Genomic DNA, 19,694 nt, shown 5'->3' with positions numbered 1-19,694 from the left:
TCAAAGGTTTGATACATCTCCCCCTTTAAGTGAGAGGTGTCAAACCTTCTATAAAGGACTCAGATTCTAGCTATCATTTATTTAGTACAATCTCTAAAATAATAGCAATAAATTCTATTTGATGCTATGGGCAACACCTCCACTTTTCATCTTTAGAAGATTTGATACATCTCACCCTTTGATAATCAGGCAGTAAATATATACTTATATTGCAATAAGCATATACATACTTTAAACAGATGCAATAGACAAAATGCAGATTTATTGCCTGTGTAATAGTGATTTCTTGTGAGCTGTGTCCTACCACCTTTGCTAATGTATGGTTATTTAATTTCTGAAATGATTTCGCTGACGTATTCCTATTTCTGGAAATGGTGCTGTAATGTTTGATTTTAGAATTAGGGACCATAGACTGAGTTTTTGCCGATCCTCTATTTTTCTTCTACCAAATAACTGATTTTCCTACCCTAACTATTATATCTAACTTTGTAATAGCACGCCTGCGTTCATTAGAAACTCCTAGCATGGGATTCTTTAGTTTTCTCATCTGAGTCACAACATGTTCCAGGTCTGCTTTTCAGAAGGGAGAATTCCAAATAAAATAGGTATAGTGGAATAGGGGAGCCAATTGTAAACTAATATGTAGTCATGTACAGAATTAAACCAGGTTTACATGCTGTTGTAGACTTGAGCTAACTGTGGATGTATAGACATAAATTGTCAAGAACGATCTATTGCATTACTTTAGTTAGGTACTGTATCTATAAAAGCAGCATTACTGGTGTCAATACAGTAAGATACAATGTTTGGTATCATTTGAGTTTAGTAAGGTAACGGTGAGTTCATAAGTAAAAAGTTTAACAGGTTTATGTCAGAGCCCAATTTGTCAGTTTGTTAAACTTGCTGAATATACTATACTATACTATACTGTACTATCCTATACTATACTATACTATATTTCTATACTATATTTCTGTAGCACATTTGTTTTTTGTTTCCACAAACAAAACTCATCGATCTTTTGGCCGATCTGAAGTGCATTTAGCCAGATATACTGAAGTTCCTTTGTCTAGCTGAAGAGTATAAAAAATAAAGGAATAGCTGGCATAATTTAACATTAAGGAGTTCTGACTTTTTAAACTCATTATAGTTCATCGTAAATTTAGTAAAAGGCAAACGTATGACAAAAGCAATAGAAAAGCTTTACATTATAAAGGTAATGCATTAGGAAGGTTTATACTTTTAAAATACTTTTAAAAATCACTTACATTTCAGAGGTCGAACATAAATCTGTAACAAATGTTATAGCATGTTAAGTACAAAAATATAATACAAAATAAATGTGTTCGAATATATTTAGAAATACATTATTGAATTTCAGTATTTTAAATATCAGTTTAGAATTCCAAATGTAGCTTAATCCTTAACAATCCAAAAAGCAAGTGTGACATAATGCATTGGTGCAGCTTCAATAGCCATTCCAGGAACAATGGAACAGACATTTTTATCACTCAAAAAGAAAGATTGCATTTGCATGCACCATGACACTGAGCAACACAGGTAGGGAAGACATTACCATTGCTGTGAATTTGATAGATTGTATTTAGAAACATAAAAAGCAGACGTATTCCCCCACAGGAGAAGAATAGTTCCAAATGAATCTCTTAGGTATCAGTAGACTTTCTCTTTTATTTCTTTTATGTTTTGGAAAATGAACATATTACATATCCAAACTGCTCTTGCCTTCTATATTCTTTCATTCCCAATAAAGCAAAAAGAATTTATCTTACTAGCTGCATAAATATAGGAACATTATTCCTACTATACCTCATCATGTACAAGTGATAGAATAAGACAATAATTGACTTTAAGGTTCTTTCTACTAATGTCCTCCTAATACCTTTTTGTTGTTACACCTGTACAGTATATCCATGGGACAGAGAGAGACCTGACTGCTGATGTTACCATTGATTGCTCCCACCGCAGCTCTGTTCTGCTCTTTACATTTGAATTTTTGTTATGCCATTACTTAGTAATTTGAAATATAGGCCCCCATTTACTAACCAGTTTTATCACCAAAACGAGTGATAAATGTCACTGTGTATGATTGATAAATGGTGCTCCAGCCAATCAGCACCCAGCTGTCATTTTTCTAACAGTTGACAGTTGGGAGCTGATTGGCTGGACCACCATTTATCATACACAGTGACATTTGTCACTCGTTTTGGTGATAAAACACATTAGTAAATGGGGCCCAAAATGTAATGAGCTCATAACATTGTTTATTTATAAATAAAAGTATATGTAATTTGATGTAATTAATATGTGAAATATACTAGGGCCAGATTAACAGAGGAGGCAGCCTGAGTATAGCCTCTGTGTGAGCTCCCTCCTCTCTCACAGCCCTATTTTCAGACTAGACCCCGGCACTATGCCAGAACCTACTGTGCATGCGCTGATCTCTGGAAACATGGTGCCCAGGGGCGTATCTATAATGGGCACACACTGGTCCACACCCTGCACCCATAGAGTCTTATACTTACCTGTCCATAGTGCTGCTGAGCAGTAAATATCACTCGGAAAATGTCAGCGCCCATTTTCCAGGAGACTCGCGCATGCGCAGTAGACTCTGGCACTAAGCCAAAATCTACTGCCAGTGCTGCGCTGTGGGACCACCGGATAGAGGAGGGGGCCCGCACTGAGTCTGCACATGGGACCCCTCCTCTCTTGAAATGCCCCTGATGGCACCTATGCCATTATCCCAGTGATCCGGCTACTGTGCCTATGCGTAGCTTCGGGAAAATGACGATTTCTGCAGTGCTAACAGGCCAGGTAAGTATCGTGTATGGGTGCAAGGAGTGCAGTGTGCCCCCCCCCGGACCCATTGTAGATACACCCATGACATGTATGTTTATATACAGGTAATATAAAGGTGATGTGGAATTAGGATCATTTTTGAGATTCTGTTTGCATAGGTGTGGTTTAAGCATTGTCTCCTTGTTTCCTTATTACTAAATACAAGTAAAATGGATCTCACCCCCAATGCGTACCTGTGCCAGCACCATATTGGCCATGTTTAATATACAGCTACAGTACAGTATTGTCTTATAATAGCAGAAAACATACAAGTGACATATTTAGGTGGAGGCCATATAACTCATACATTTACCATTACCATGGGTGACAAAGAGCAATTTATAAAGAGCATTATTGATGTATAAATAATAAGGACCAGCAAAATGCACAGTGATGTAAAACTGATGTCTGGCAATGATAAACATAGAAAACAGACAGTAAGACATTTAGATGAGAGGGTTCCCATATAAAGTTCAAGGAAATGTTTATCTACCAATTTTTTAAAAAAAATTACATTAATAATGTGTGGTGGGGGGAAGGAAGGGGACATGGGGAAGGTTAGGAGGGGGAGTGAAGGCAACACTGAGTCTCAGATTACCCATTAGAAAAGGTGGACAAATCAGAGATCATGCCTACAGGGTATAGCATATCAGTGGCCTCAAAAAGGGAAATATTTTTATATCATCCAGGACCTGTTGGGTAAACCAAGACTCCCCGATCCCATGATATGCTTTGATATGTCATGGAGCAGAGTTGTGTTGTACAATATGGATACACTATACCATAGTGCTTCCAATTCGTGGCAATGAGGAGCTTAGCCACGTTACATATGTCTCTGAAAAGTCTACTGCGCAGTTTTGAGACCCCACAAAGCGGTTTACAGAGCAGACCATGCAATGGATCTTTATGGGGTGTAATATTGATCATTCAGCCTATCAGAGACAGTACCAAATTCCAAAATTCTGTGATGTATGGGCAGTCCCACCATACATGTAGGAAGGTAACTTTGTGCCCACATTTACTCCAACAAGGTCAGAAGATAGTGGGTATAAGGAATGTAGCTTTGTAGGAACTAGAGACCATTGAGGATATATTTTGTATGCATTTTCCCAGAACTCTTTACATATCTTTGTATTTATACTGTATCCTCGAAAAAAACTCCTGTTAGATTAATTTCGTTTTCTCAATCACGCTCTAAATGAATCAAAATAAAATGATTTAATAATCTTTACTGTAGGTAAATAGCTAGCATCATACATTATACTGGTCCATCTTACACCAAATAATGCTGCTTGGTAAATTATTTTATAGATACTTATCTGATGTAAAGCAATAGATCACTTCTTCACAATTCTGACAATGCATCCACTGTTATCTTATGTCTAAAATAGCAGAGCCCTTTCAGAGAAACCTGGTATAATTCTGTACCTGACTACATATTAGATTACAATTGACTTTCCTATTCCACTATTCCATTTATATTTGGAATTCTCCCCTTTGAAAAGACTTGGAACATGTTGTGGCTTAAATGAGAAAACTAAATTGATATAGATCAAAGAAAGCAAAGGCTTTTATAAATAATAGATTTTCTGCAACTGGAGTTGGGTTCTTACTGCCTTTGGCACTTATAGATGGAGCAAAGTTGTTTTAGATGGACAGTATAGTTTAGTATATTTTGTACAATGAAGCATAAGATTGAGTTGTATACATAACTTTGCTTACAGCATTAGCAAAATAAAGCTGTGCCACACACTGCATTGATAAAAACTACTTAAAGTAGAGATGAGAGATGAATGGAAAAGCATGGCCAGTCTTCTTTGGAGAGTAAACTTCTGCACAATTAATGTCTGAGGAAAGAAATCTGCAACAATTTTCCTGGTTATGGCCAGACAAAAAAATTTGCAGAGGTGTCATACCCAATACAGATGTTGGCATGGACGTGCTGGAAACCGCCACCCCTCAGGTTCCTGGGGGCCGCTCTAGTTTGCTTGGCCCTACAGAAGTTCCGCTGATGGACACCTTGTCAGCAGATGGACACCTTGTCAGCAGAACAGCAAAAAGAAGCGGAAGCCTTAGTTCGCAATAACCAGGTGTTTTTTCCCTGCCAGGGCGCACTGCCTTTATAGAGGACAAGATAAATACACCTCGATGAGTGGGTGTAAAGCAGCAACCGTATTGTATTCCTGAGGTGACAAGCTATTTGGCAAGAAGGAAGTCCGGTCCCTGTACTGTACTTCACGCTAGAGCGCTCTTATATCGCAGTGGCTCTTTGAGGAATACTTTGTCTGTGGGGCAGCAAAAAAAAAAGAGTAGAATCCGGTGTCTGCAAGAAAAGAAGGATGGTTGCTCCACTGCCAGAATGCACATTGTTCAGGAAGGCTGAATGGTCTTGGTTGTCACGAAAGGAAAAGTGCGCTTCGCCAAGCTTGGAAAAGCTAAAGAGTGGGATATGTGGTGAGAGGGGTGGGATCAGCTCCCTCCAAGGGAGAGGAAAACAAAACCGGCACATTCTGCACAGCAATAGAAGTTTGGAACTCTGGGTTTTCTGGGCTTCACAGCTCAAACTGGAAATATAGAATTCTGGGTTTTCCAGGTTGCCCAGAACCAGCAGGAAGTCAGCAGCAGACAGAGAGTTTAAAACTCTCATCTGCCTGTTGCTCCTTTTCCTGATGCTGTCTAGCGGCCAGGTAGTAGGCCTTTTAGTGTTGTAGTGCCAGGGTCTATTGGCTATGCTGGGAGAGCATGGCCAGTTGTAAGCTGTAAGCCACTGCTGACGGCTAAGCACAAGTAGTGCTGGAACCTTTTATGTTTGTTTGCTTGTTTTCTGTTATATGCCTGTGTGTGTCCAGGCCTATGCTTATGTATGCTAAAGTGCAGTTTCTGCTGCCATTAAAATACACTGCTTTACCGAATACCTACCTGTCTGAATCCTCCTTTCTATACCCCATATTACAATATATATACTGTATGTAGTTGAGAAATGTATATACTGTATACATAACAAATTGAGCAAAGATGTCACTGTGCTAGGTAATAAATGAAAATGAAAAATGTGAAGTCAACACTGTACAAAAACTCATATCCACAAAGAAATGCATTAGCGTAGTATAAGACCATGACATATCATAGCAAGAACCCAGATTTTGGGTCTCAAAGCCTAAAAGTACTAAAAAAAACAGTGCACCAAAACTCCTGGATGAGAAACAGTGCCCATAGATTTTGCAGTAGTAAAGAGCTTATCTGATAGAGTTGTTTAGTTGAGGTTCAGGGTGACAGTAGCCAGGGACCCCTGCAGTAAACAGTGAAGCAACCTCATGTGGCTTCACAGAGTAGCATGGAGAGCTACCACACCTAAGCAAAGTTCAATTAGTTTTCCCTCTGAACCCTCACCCATTAACTCCTTGCAAAATAATAATTTCTACCAAAGTGCATGGATTTACAGTACAATGAAAAATGGTGGTATTTGATGAAATTTTAAATTTGCGCCCACCGCCAGTTCACCAGATTTTGTGTTGCAGCAAAAGAAGTTCTCATTTTGCTGTGTGAGATTATTTATATTATCAAGAGAGTCAAGGGAGTATATTTCTCAGAGCTTTCAATGAATGAGCCTCTATCTTTACTTTGAATGTGATGTAACATGATGACTAAAACAAAATGTTTTATTTAATGGAAGTTGCTATAAAATGGTAGGAGGTTGTACCTGATGTGATATTTACACTTTTGCACAGTTCAGATTCTTTATCCTTTCCATGTATCTAGGTGCACTTGAAGTTTGTGGAGGTTTCTTCCAAAGGCTGTGCATTGGTGTGTTTTGTACTGTAAATTAGGTCTTCTGACTGCTCAAGTTTAGATCTAGACAACTATAAACATTTGTCCAGATAAACATTTGTCTAGATCCAGACAACTATAAACATTTGTCCAGATAAACATTTGTCCAGATCCAGACAACTATAAACATTTGCAACCCACTAGATGTATAGCGTTTAGCAGAACAATAAACACATTGTAAGTTGTAGCCTTGGTTACTAAGAACAGCTATCTAAATTCTCTCTTAAATAATGCAACATTTTTACAGTAAGCAATACAATATTGTACATAAAACAGTTTTTAAGAACAGTAATGCATTCATTGATAGTGCTGTTATTTAAATGGTTGTAGGGAGCAGTTAGAGTTAGAATATGACTTTAAATCTATATAAATATATTGTATTTATTGTTTCTATTTATTGCCACATTACTTGTAAGGCAATTGCTGTATATTGACAATAAAATCAGTGGTTCAACCAAATCTATTTAAAAAAAGCATTTGCAGGTATGGAAAGCCTTTTTATGACCATGAAGCATGGCTACAATTTGCCTTATATAAAAGTAATAAAATAATCATATTCACAAACAACCAAAAGGTAAGGGTTAGTGTAAAGTAGACATAAAGTGCTAATGTACATTGTTTATGATCAACAGTTTAATAAAATTAGGATATATGCATAATTTTCAAATTACAGAAGTAGCAAAAGTAGTCTAAATGACTTACATGTTCCTCAAAATTGAATATGAATCCATGACCAAGATTGTAATTTTAATTTCCAAACAGACAGTATATCATGTATCATTTTCTGATAAAAAACATGGCATATTTAATCTCACCTTGCCCCAAGGAAAAGAAACTCAGAAGTTAATAATACTTAGAAATACCCTTCCTGATTGCAGTGTCATCAAGTATTCATGATTTAGAACATTTTAATAATTTTAGCATTTGTTAAATAGTCTACAGTAGGTTGAAATTCCCATGAAAAACATCAAGTAAAATTTACCAGTGAACTACAGTATGGGTAACATGCTTATGGCTTGAGAGCTTCTATATGAACACTTGGTAAAAAACAGAATAGCAAAATCTGATAGAATCACAAGATAATAAAAAAATTAAAAACAAAGATAAGTAAATAACAGTAAGTAAATATTCAGAAAATACTGATATTTAATAGTTGTTATAATTGGTAGTATATTATTGAAGAAAAAAATGACACAAAAAAGGTCAGATCGTCTGATAAAGTTTAGTAGGTAGTGGGGACTACTTATAGTTACCACTAATTTATTACATCAATATTGTGCATAGTTTTGTAGGTTCAATGCTATAAAAATTAGAGATGTGTGGTGTGGTTTTCCTGAAAACTAAACACACCCGAACTTAACTTTCAAGTCAATCATGTCCCGTCACGGGTCACTTTTGGGCTTCCGAGTAGAATTGAGTTCCAGCTCTGGTCTGCTGTAAGTTCAGAACTCAGATTTCACAAACGAATCTTGGGTGGTTTTGGATTGCATATAAACAGGTCCAAAGTACATGATTTTAACTGTTTTTTAATCAATTTTAAAGCAATCCAAAACCAGAAGAGAAAATAACCAAACCACTTCTGTGTGGTTTTGCCAAAGCCAAAACATTTGAGAGTGGTTTTGCCAAAACCAAGACCACAACACAGGGGTCTGCACACATCTCTAATAAAAATGGAAAAATGCATGCTATATACCCTACCAGTTAGCCTATTTAAAGCAAATTTAGATTTTTGTCAATAGGAAAAGATTGACTAAATGTTGGCCCAAAGCTTGTTTGATTTGTGATCTTCCCATACTGTTTTCCTGGATTTGGTTGTTGTGTTGTACTGTATGTAGTTGGCTATTTGTGGTGATTAAAGAATGGCAGGTCATTCAATTTAAGTGAAATTATTTAATTTTGTAATTTTGGGTGCACTGTCGTTGACCATTAGCTGGGTGTACCACCCAAACTGGGGCAGCAAAATCACCCTCATGGGTGGGAAGCCAAGTTATAAGGTTGAGGTGGATACCCTCTTTTATGTGGATTATTTTGTGTTGTTTGGGACTCTTGGCAGTGGATGTGGTATAAGAGAAGATAGTAATTAGATAGACAATGTCTAGATAGACACCAGATGTTAGACGGTCAATAGACAGGGACAAAAAGTTGACAGGGAGAAAAGTCAGACACACTAAAGTTAGACATGTACGAAGATCAACAGGTACAAAAGGCCGACAGGGTCAAACATTTGACATGAAATAGGTTGACACAAAAATGGTGGACAATTTTTTTCTTTCTTTAGCCCAAATCTTCACCCTGACCCTAGCCCTCCCCTTGGTGCCTAACCCTAACCCTCCCTTCTGGTGCCTAACCCTAACTCTAACCCTAACCCTAAGAAGCAAGAAAAAAAATGCGTAGACCATTTTCATGTCGAACTTTTGACCCTGTCGACCTTTTGTACCTGTTGACCTTCTTACATGTCGAACTTTAGTGTGTCTGACTTTTGTCCCTGTTGACCTTTTGTCCCTGTCTAACTATTGACTGCCTAACATCTGGTGTCTATTTAGACATTGTCTATCTAATAACTGTCTATCTATAGTCACTTGGCAGTATCCACCACAATGCATGTTGTTGATTGTGGCACACTGATCGGTTGTTTTGATCTTGCCATCCTTTTCTTTGCCACCATATTGTTCTTTCCCCCTTTTAATTTAAGATTTAAATAAATAGCTACAGTAGCTTTGTTCTGCCAAAATGATATGCCTCTTAGGGTAGATATACTAAGCCTTGGAGAGAGGTAAAGTGAAGAGACACTTTACAGACTATGGGCCTGATTCAGACCCACTCGCGAGCGGCTGTCCGCTCGCAAGTGGGTCGATGGTGTGCACTGAGCATGCGCACGACGGAGGGAGCTCCGTCGTGCGCATGCACGAGACGCGACGAGCGAAGGACTTTCCTTCGCTCGTTCTGTCTGATCAAAGGGGGCGTGCTGTCGATGTTGATTGACAGCACGCCCCCTTTGGTGGGCTTGCCGGGGGCGTGCCTCCCAGACGGGGGCGTTCCCAAGGGAACGCCTACCGTCAGAAGCCGGCCCACTGACATCACTAGTGATGTCAGTGGGAGTGATTTTGGCTCTGATAGAGCCAAAATCACTCTGGGCCTTGCGGTTGAGAAACTCAACCGCAGGCTCCGGCTCGCAGTGGCGAGGGTCGCGATGGTCAAGACCATCGCGACCATCAACCTGCACGCTCATATAGGCTGTGGGTGGTGACCCACAGCTATATGAGCGTCCAGGAGGACGCTCCATAATTATGGAGGTGGGCCCTGATTCAGAGCGAGCGCTCTGGTCAGAGCGTCCGGCTCTGAATCAGGGCCTATGTTTGAAAAATGACAGTTAGGAGCTGATTGGTTGGTACCTTATCACTCTCCACTTTATCTCTCTCCAAGGCTTAGTACATCTCCCCTTAATCTTTTTTGTATTTATACAACTTAATATTTTGCTGAGCTACACATATGAGGCATATAGGTTGTTAGAAAGTTTAATAAAATGACAGATAAAATACATTGTGCAGTGTTAATCTGACATTCCATGTCTGGTAAAATGTTTTACCTCCTCATTCCATTATAGACTGCTAAGATCAGTGTCCTGATAGATTCTGTTAAAAAACCTTAGTCTGTCTCCAGCCATATTAGTTGATGTGACATCATTGGCCATGCCATTGAGTATGAATTTACCACTCCCACATATTAAGATATAGATATAACATTTTCTACTACAAATTGAATTAGCACTGCAATTCATAAAAGGATAAACCTACTGCGGTAATCAGTGGTAACTGACCCCTCTAGAAAAAAAAGTAGAAAATAGAAGTGCTGACAAGAGAGCTATGTTTAAAAAAAAATACATTTATTAAAATACTAGCAGTTGCCCATGGTTTTGCCCATGAATAAATCGCTTCCACCAACATTTGTTTTATTTGAGGTATTCTAGTTGTATAGCTTTGCAGAGGGGCCCTGTTGTGGGAGTGGCCCATGTTACCAGCAGCGTTATACAGAATGGTGGCAGCAGCGCCTTCACCCAACACTCATACCAATATCACTGTGTGCTCTGTGCACAGACTGCTATGTAGCCTATCCTATTCACCCATCACTCACACCAATGTCACTGTGTGCCCTGTGCACAGACTGCTATGTAGCCTATCCTATTCACCCATCACTCACACCAATGTCACTGTGTGTCCTGTGCACAGACTGCTATATACCCTATCCTATTCAAGTGAACGTGGGGCCAAAGCACCTCAGCCCTCACCCCTTACCGGCCGCACACACCTATATCTTGCATTGATGATGTCAAGAAATTATGTTTTTGATATTGCTTACATTGATGGATTGAGAAAGTGCAGGTTATTTCTAGGAGTTTCCACTACAAAATTATGCAGTTTTCATGAAAAATGGTTCAGTAGATTTTGAGCCAACTTTGAACAAACAGACACACTCAATAGTTAGTTAATAGAGTTCATGATACTCCTTTAATATAGAAGCAGTGATAATTCAAAGATACTTTGTTCAAGGTAATTGGGCATTGTCAGTCTGTATACCGGTGGAAGGCACCCAAACTGCTGTGTTGGTGGATTGTGGGTGTGCTGTGGAGTAATGTACAATAACCAGTTTTATAGTGCTTAGACTGTCACAATTTTGGAAGTGGAGCATAATTTCCTAATAAGGGCTAGTAAATTTGGCACTAAATTTAATGGGATTGAAAAACTTGTGACTATAACTAATTACATCCATGCTTATAAATATTGCTACTTAGTAAAGGACTTCTTTGGACATAGTATATTATATCACACTACTTCATTAAAGCCTTCCAGCTCTCATCCTAACTTGCTGCTACATCTTCCTCCCTCCCCGCCTACCTCATCTGTGTCACTCCTGTTTGTCTGCCCCTCCCTTAAAGAATGTAAGCTCTTTCGACCAGGGCCCTCTACCCTCTTGTGCTTCTCCCTTCTGTAATTGAATTTATCCCTTACTCCCCACTAGGGCAACTAACACCTGGCTGCTTATGTGGGTGTAATGGTTGCTAATATAGCAATGTTTATTATACATGTCCGTGTCCTGCTTTGTATTGTATTGTAGTGTAAGTCACTGGTTACTTATTTGTTTATGTACTTTGTAAGGCGCTGCGGAACACTTGTGGTACCATATAAATAAATTCTAATAATAATAATAACCTCCTTAAATAGAGGATTCCAATGTATATTTAATATCAAGAGCAGTCTGTTATAATATATTAATGTGAAATATTAACAATCCAAAGTGTTTGTTATGTGAACAATTCTTATGCAGCATATAATGGTTGTATTTTGTATGTTTTAATAAATATTCTATGTCTGAAATGTAAGATTTTTTTATAGCTATACATCAGCGGTAGTTTTTGTTTTTTGTCTATATTATCATAAGAGAAAGCTTTATTTTCTAAATACCTGCAGCTAATTGGAATTTTACTTTAAAATAGTGTTTGTGAATTTTAATATTAATTTTGTAGTGGAATATTTGTTATTTTGGCACCTAAAGGCATTTTGTAGTTCATAATTTATATCTTCTGTTTTCAAAGTTTATTGCCCAGGCTGCATTGACCTGTTATTTACCTGTATACAAAAAATACCAATATGGACCTGGCTAGTTTAGATGGCAAGATTATCATATTATTGTTTCAATTATCATATTATTGTTTCAATTATCATACTATTGTTTAAATGTTTCAAAAAGTTGGTAAGATTTTTTAAAGATGAAACTATGAAATTAGGCAATGGTGGGATAGACTCATATTGCAGGCATTTCTGGAATGTGGCTATATACCCAGGGGTCTAAGAATATTTTAAAGCTCCTTTTTCCAAAATGATAAACATTTTCTAAAGAATTGGAATAATAATTGTTAATTGAACATCATACTAACTAAATTAAGGAAACTAAAATGGAGATTAATAACATTAAGAAGGATTTAAAGAGCTTTAAATATCATCCATCCATTAAAGAGAGTGATAGGTCAATTAACCAGAAATTAGAAGCATATGAGAAAGAGTTAATTGTAATGAAAAATTCCAAACTGCAGAGAGATTGCAATGATTATTTACAAGATGAAGTAAGAATATATAATAGCCGGAATACGAACCCCCCCTTCCTAGTAATAATATGACAAATTACTCTAACTATTCTTCTAGATTTGTAGTATATAAAAATTGGATACTGAATCAATTTTGAGGGAACAGCAAAGTAAATCAAGAACATTAACTACTCCAAATGTCTCCAGAGGGGCAAAACCAAAAGAAAGATGGGCCAGAAAGAACCGCCCATTTAAGAGGAGATAACCACAATTGAATATGCTGAGCTATATAAGAAACTGTTAATAAATATGTCAGATCAGAATTATTACCAAAAGGTTCCTCTAAATCTATATAGACTATAAGCCATTAACTATAAACCATTCACAAATTATACTACAAAAAGATCAAGAAATTCAGATATAGATGAACCAGAGGTCAAAATCCAGTCAAAAGGAAGAAACTACAGATATTAAATAAACCAAAAGGGATTTATAATATATCCAACAAAACATTAACTGAGGCTGAAATTAAACTTCTATCTCAGGGTTTGAATTATGCCCCCAGTTCCAAACCAACATTTTTTGAACTCTTTGTGTACTGAAAAAGTACATTATATATCTATGCAGAAAACATTATTTTGTAAATAAACAACTTAAAAATAAGAGTGAGGAAACACAACTCATTAATTTGGATGAAACTGCTCTATAATGAGTACAGATTTTAGAATCTTTTCAAAAACAAAATTTAAAACTGGAAGATTCTGGAAATACGACATTAATTAATCATATACAAAATTCAGTGGATTTAGAGTTAGTAAATTTAAACATGTCATCTTTTTTTCATTAGAAGAAATGAGTTGTTATATTGAGATTTTCTATATTCTACAAATCAACTCTCAAATAATTGAAACAAATTTATGGAAAAGATGCAAAAAAAATAAGTGGATATCTAAAGAATCTTTGGGTTTAAATCATGTATTGAATGAAAAGGGATTCTCAATAAAACAGGCTGATAAATGGGGTGCCTGATAATACAAAACACTTGTGACACTTTGGAGCATATTCAATTGGGTGCGAGAATAGCAAAAAATCGCAACCTGCGAGGTTTTTCTAGCAGGTGCGGGTGTTTTGCTATTCAAATAGCTGCAGATTTTTTCTTTTTGTTCACGCCTGGAGGTTTTTTTTCACGCACCTCCAGAGCAAGTGTGTTTTTTCTTAAAATCGGTAATTTTAGGAGAAAACACAGAGACTAGCTCTGGCCCTCTGGTGTTATCCCCCCATAGGACTAATTAGCTTAATTAGTCCTTAATTACTCACCTTCCGAAGCCGTGTATTCTTCATCCAGCGTCGGAAGCTGGGTCTTCTGCAGCAGGGTGAGTATGTCAGTGTGTGTGAGTGTTTATTAATGTTTGTAAGTGTGTATGAGTGTGTGTGTGAGAGAGTGTTGTGTGTGTGGGCCCACTAGTGTCTATGTGACCACCCCGGAATGGGCACTGGGATAACTACATCTCCCAGCAGCCCTTGCCCCTCCCACCATCCCCTGGAGCCTCCCAGCAGCCCCTGGGAATCCCAGCACTACCCTCTTCAGAGAGAAGACAGAGGAGAGGCCACCGGGAGCCACAGAGACCAAATTCTTTTTTTTTACGTGGCGTAGGGCTTTCAGAGCTGAATTTAAAAAACTTATCCGAAATGCTTTAGGGGAGAGGGTGACATCCAGGGAAGAATTTAATTTTTAGTCCCCCCCACTTCATATAACACCCACTTATTATCACTTCCCCAAGATACATAAACATTTAACACAACCTCCTGGGCATCGAAACATTTCTGGTGTAGGGTCTCTAATTTTGTTTCTTTCACAAAATATTGATCACTATCATCATCCTTTAGTGGTAGGTCTGAGATCCCACACCTGTTATATATCACATTTATTGAACCTAATTAAAAGAACAAAAGTGGAAAGAAGGTCACTTTTTACCAATGGATGTGCAGATCTTGTATACCAACATTGACCACAGACAAGACTTGGAAGCAGTTACATTGGCATTGTTGTCTCTCAGATCCACCATAAACAGTTTATTTTAGATTCCATTCACTTTTTACTCACACATAATTATTTTCTTTTTTTATAAAAAAAACATTTTTCTTCAAGTATTTGGCACAGTGATGGGGACAACATTTACTGCGAGTTTTGCAAATATTTTCATGGGTCACTTTAATCATCAATATACATGGATCAGCAGACATGCAGCAAATCTCATCCTCTACAGATGTTATATAGATGATTTTTTTTATTTCGAACAGGGATATTAATTCTATTTCACAATTTCTTGAACACCTTAATCAGAATGATTTGGGTCTAAAATTTAACAGCACTTTTAGTAAGGACATTATTAATTTCCTGGAAATCACCCTCACAACTGATGGTGATTCTATTATTATGTCAAATTATTGTAAACCAGTGGATACTAACAATTATTGTATATCCTTTTCAGCAGTAATCACTTAAAGAAACTAGCTTACAAATATCCTATTTGGACAGTTCCAGAGGTTACGGAGGAATTGTACTGATGTGAAAACAATCAGGCAGATAGTAGTTTGGTCTTTATAAGAGAGAGATCATACCTTAATAGTATTCTAAATGAAGCATACACAAAATCTTTGGAGCTTGATAGACTTTCCCTAAAAACGAATTAAGAAAATTCAGTGGATTTTATTTAAAAATTAAATTTAGCTTCAAATAAAATAAAAAAAAAACCCTTATACACAATTATACAATACTCTTGTTAGACCATTTGTTAAAAGCTCAGTTAGAGGGCTGACCCACAATAATATTTTAAAAAAGCTTAACATATAAGGAACTAAACTTCTCCAAGTTTCTTTGTGAATGAGAAACATTTCTCCTTGTGTCAAAGTTAATAAAGACTGGTATAATTGTGGGCATGTTATGTGTCTAAGATGTGGTTTTATTAAAAATAGTCTAAAAAGGGTAATATCTTTAGTTTCTAAGAAAATTTTTTAAAATAGAAAGTTTTATTAATTGCCATTCCAGATATCTCATTTATGTATTTAATTGTGGTTGTGGCTATCAATGCTTAAGACAAGGTTTATGGAGCATAGCAGTAATATATGAATTAAAAGAGAAACCATAGTGTCCCAAAACACTTTGATTTATGTTCTGACAGCAACCTTAAAGGTTTAGAAATGTTGAATCTACAATATATAAAAGCAACCCAGAGGGGAGGCAATAGATATGGAAAACATTCATGTGTTATCAATAAATCTATTGAAACTGACTTTTAATGAATGTCTAATTTGCATTCTAACAGTTAATTTCTCCTATAAAACTATTTAATATTTTATATATAAAATTCATTGGTCTGTTAGTTTGTTTATTGGTTTGTTTGTCTGTCTGTCCGGTTATACATTTGGATACCCCTAAACCGATTGGGATGCAACCAACTTGAGGTTATCCATTTGAATTCTGGCCAGGTGTTAGGGGGTTAGGTTCCCGATCGGACCTCCCGTTGTTGTACTGTGGGCCGAACTTTGACCAGGGGGGCCTGTTCTGAGCCTTCCACTGGATGGATTTGGATGAAAACTTTACAGAGGGGTAGCAATTGGTCTGGGATGCCTAAAGGAGTGGGGTTGGGGTCCCGGTTGGACCTCATAGTGGAGTGAGCCAGGCAGAAGTTTGACCCTGGGAGCCTGTTCTGGGCCATCCACTGGATGGATTTTGACAACATAATTTAGACGAAAACTTCACAGAGTAGTAACATTAGATCCCAGAAGACATACTAGGGAGTTGAGGTCCTAGTTGGACCTCCCATTGGTGTACATTGGGCAGAATGTTGACCTCGGTATGTTGGGAAGAACTTTGACCCAGGCCTAATTTGGGCCTTCCACTTTATGGATTTGGATGAAATCTTCACAGAGGGGTGGCAATTGGTCTAGGATGCCAAATAGAGTGTTTATGGTCCCAGTCTGGACCCCATGGTGGAGTGTGCTGAGCAGAACTTTGACCCATGGAGGCTTTCCATTGGATGGATTTGGATGGCATCACATAAATTGGACAAAAACTTCAGAGTGGTAACATTAGATCCCAGAAGACATACTAGGGGGTTGAGGTCCCGGTCGGGCCTCCCATTGGTGTATGCTGGGCAGACCTTCGACACAGGGAGCCTGTTCTGGGCCTTCCTCTGTATGAATCTGGATGAAAACTTAACAGAGAGATAGCAGTTGGTCTGGGATGCCTAATGGACTGGTTGGGATCCCTGTTGAACCTCATGGTGGAGTGCACTGGACAGAACTTTGACCTTGGGAACCTCTTCAAGGCCTTCCACTGGATGGATTTAGAAAACATTTAAAAAATTGGTTGTGCGAACATGCAAATACACCGCATGAACGTGATTGGCCCAATTGTCAGGGATATCCATTAACTTCTATAGTATGGTATTGAGTAGTACAAATTTCATCAGTGGTGCACTCGCCACCCAGCGGTTAAGCAGTGTATTAAATGCCGTGGATTCTCTTTCGTTATAGAATGTCACAGTGCGCCACAGTACAGCCATCACGTAACGTGCCATGGCGCGACTCAGATCCTGAATGTTATGCTATGAGCAACAAACTAGCTGGGCCCATCTGTAATAAAACTTAATAACTTGAAGATTTAAACCCAGACAACACTGGGTACTTCAGCTAGTTATTAATATAGATTTCATTAATGATCAAAGATCTGTTATCCAACAAAAGTATTATACTGTGGTTCACTCAATCTCTGTGATAATGTACTCCACCAATTAGTCATTATGAGAGATACATGGGGGTATATTACAGTAAGTTGAACATATAATTTCATATAAAATAGGGATATTTATGTGTAATATAGCATTAGTAATTTTTACACTTGTAGAAAACAAAGGTTTCCCTACTGGGACATGTATAGCTCAATGTTAAAACTGTCTGGGATTTATGCGGAAGTCCAGCGTTCATGTCCCACAGTATATTAATTTATTGATGGGTTTATGTTACCTAATAAAGAGTAAGGGCAGGATTCAATTTACCTTGATTACTGAACGAGTACTAATTGATCGCCAGCCTGTATTCAATTATCCCCGCTTATTTGGGATTCTTTTCGGGTCTCATGAGACCCGAAAAGAAATCCCCGTTAACTGTGCAGTTATCGGGTAATAACTGGCAGTTAACCCTCAGATCTGTGAACTTATCACAGATCCCGTCTGTGAACTTATTCCTAAATCCTAAATCTTGTATGTTAACGCCCAATAACCCACATTTACGCACGTGTTTAACGTGCATTAACAGGGCTATCGGGCGAATGTGGGAGGCTAATTGAATAGCTCCAGGTGTTAAAGCCTGAGGCTACCTCCCGTTATTACCAGTGAAGGCTGATATTGTCTTTGTGTGAGAATATGGGGTTTTAGACCAACTAAGGATACTGTAGTTATGTATTTTTCTGTATTTTTAATATTTGTTTTTTTTATTGAGTATATATATTTATAACGATGGTCACCTTTTTTTGTGCAATCCACTAACACAGCAGATTGGGTACCATCAACACCGGGATATCTGGAGAGACTGTCACCATTTTTGAAGTGGAGCATCATTTCCCCATGAATTTGGCACCAAATTTACTGGGATTGAAAAACGTTTGACTATAATGGATTTCATCTATCCTTATAAATGTTTCTACTTAGTAAAGGGCTTCTGCTGACATATTATAATCTATTAAATAGAAGATTCCATTAGGTATTGTTTACAATAAGTATATTTAATACCAATAGTGCTCTTTTATAATATATTAATGTACATTATTAACAATTCAAAGTGTTTGTTATGTTAATAATTCTTATGCAGTATATATTGGTTGTATGTTAGTAAATAATCCATGTCTGAGATATACGATTTGTTATAGCTGTACATCAGCGCAAGTTTCTGTTGTTTTTGCCTGTAGCTGTGGCAGAGATTTATCTACTTCCTGCTAGGGGAGGAAGTGAAAAATTGCTATTACTGTGATAACCTAAATTTATCACAGTTTAGTAATTTCACTTAAATCCTACAGTATGATTGCATTATACTTCATTACTGACAGGACTGCATGAGAAATCTATGATTACCCATGATAACCCATCTAGTAAATTGGTTAAAATAGTGCTAACCCTTTTCTTAGCAAAGAAATGTGTTTTCACTGCTCTGTAAATATACACTCAGAGATGGATTTGTGCATCGTCAAGTCTTACAGTACAGTATAATTAGCTTTTTGGAAGAAAAAATGGAGAGGGGGTGCTTTGTCAGACATCCCCTCATCTCCTATCCCTGTAGTGGCTACACCATGTCGTCCCACTGTCCACAGTGTATTTCGGCAAACCAAGTCTGACAAACCTTAACTTCTGTTTTTGAATTGTTAGCGAAGCATGATTTTTATATCATGGTAATCAAATGAAAATAATTAAAATAGTGCATGGTGAACATATCTAGCTAAGGATTACATAAAATAGTTTTAGTAGAATGATATTATTGCTTAACTGTACTCAAACTTTAATATATACAGAGAGATAGAGAGAAAACTACATACTGTAAATAATTATATATGTATCAAATACAGTAGCTCTTCAAATGGCTCTTTAAATTCTAACTATTTTACTCAGGTCAATAAGAGTAAGTGTCCCTGCAGTGATACACTGGTTATCAGTACACAAAACAGGCATGTGTTCTTTAATGTATCTATGGGTGCATTGTCTGAACATTAAAAGGGTTTTTGCAGACACTTATTCTGCATGACTTTATACAACATCAAAGTCATTGGATGAAACAGGAAAATACATAATAGAGAAACTTTTTATATGATGGAAAGCCAGGAACATGGTATTTACTTTATTGATTTGATTAAACAACCTTATACCATTCATCTGAAGTA

General features: G+C 37.3%; 1 protein-coding gene across 2 annotated transcripts in view; it reads left to right on the top strand.

Moving 5' to 3' along the window:
* Positions 1-19,694, top strand: part of SGCZ (sarcoglycan zeta) — a 1,038,602-nt gene that overhangs the window by 822,283 nt on the left and 196,625 nt on the right. The gene's annotated exons all lie outside the window — the stretch shown is intronic.

The sequence above is a fragment of the Taudactylus pleione genome, unplaced genomic scaffold (genome assembly GCF_031769625.1).
Source record: "Taudactylus pleione unplaced genomic scaffold, aTauple2 ptg000218l, whole genome shotgun sequence".
Lineage (NCBI taxonomy): Eukaryota > Metazoa > Chordata > Amphibia > Anura > Myobatrachidae > Taudactylus > Taudactylus pleione.
This window is presented reverse-complemented; position numbering and strand designations above follow the sequence as displayed.